Below are 1,051 nucleotides of genomic sequence, written 5' to 3'. Positions count from 1 at the left end.
ATTTTTCTACGAATGGATATCCAGTTTTTTCAGCACCATTTATTAAACTCCATTTAATGGGTTTTGGCCCTTTGTCAAAGATCAGCTGACCATAGGTTGATGGATCTATTTCTGGGTTCTCAGTTCTATTCCATTGGTCTATGTGTCTATGTTCCATGGGTTTACTCTTTTTCTGTTGACCTTTCTATTGTTAATTTCTAATTTGATAGTATTAGCATCTGAGAAGATGTTTTGCAGTATTTCAATGTTTTTAAATTTGTTAAGGCTTGCTTTATGGCCTGACATATGATCTATCATGGAAAATGTTCCATGTGCACTGGAAAAGAATGTGTATTGTGTTGTTGTTGAATGAAGTGCTCTGTACATGTCTATAGGGTCAGGTTGGTAGATTGTATTGTTTAGCTCTTCTGCATCTTTGTTGAGTTTCTTTCCAGTTGTTCTATCTTTCACTGAAAATGGTGTATTAAAGTCTCCTTTTATGACTATGAAGTCATCTCTTTGCCCTTTCAACTCTTTTATAGTCTGATTTATGTATTTTGGGGCTCTTTCATTGGGTTCATAAATGTTTACTATGGTTGTATCTTCTTGTTCAATTAATGCTTTAATCATTATATAATGTCTATCCTTGTCTCATATGATGGTTTTTGTCTTAAAGTCAATTTGATTAGAAATCAGTATTGCCACCCTGATCTTTTATGGTTGCCATTTGCTTGATATATTTTTTTCCAACCTTTGATTTTTAGTCTATTTTTGTCTTTGTCTCTAAGGTGTGTCTCTTGTAGACAACATGTTGATGAGTTTTGTTTTCTTATCCAATCTGCAATGCTCCATCTCTTGAGTGGTGCATTTAATCCATTAACATTCAGTATAATTATCGGCAAGTATGAATTGGTTGCTGTAATTTTGTTACGCATTTTTTTCGTGGTATCCCTGCTCTCTTTGTTTCATATTATTTTCTGTGCTGAGCTCATTATGTTTATGAATCCTGTTATCATTTCCTTTATTGCTGTTGTTTTAGTAATTGTTGAATATTTGTGCTTGTCCTCTTTTT

Source organism: Orycteropus afer, unplaced genomic scaffold (genome assembly GCF_000298275.1).
Source record: "Orycteropus afer afer isolate SDZICR_OR568_19922 unplaced genomic scaffold, OryAfe1.0 scaffold01171, whole genome shotgun sequence".
NCBI lineage: Eukaryota > Metazoa > Chordata > Mammalia > Tubulidentata > Orycteropodidae > Orycteropus > Orycteropus afer.
The sequence above is the reverse complement of the archived record's forward strand: the minus strand, read 5'-3'. Positions refer to the sequence as shown.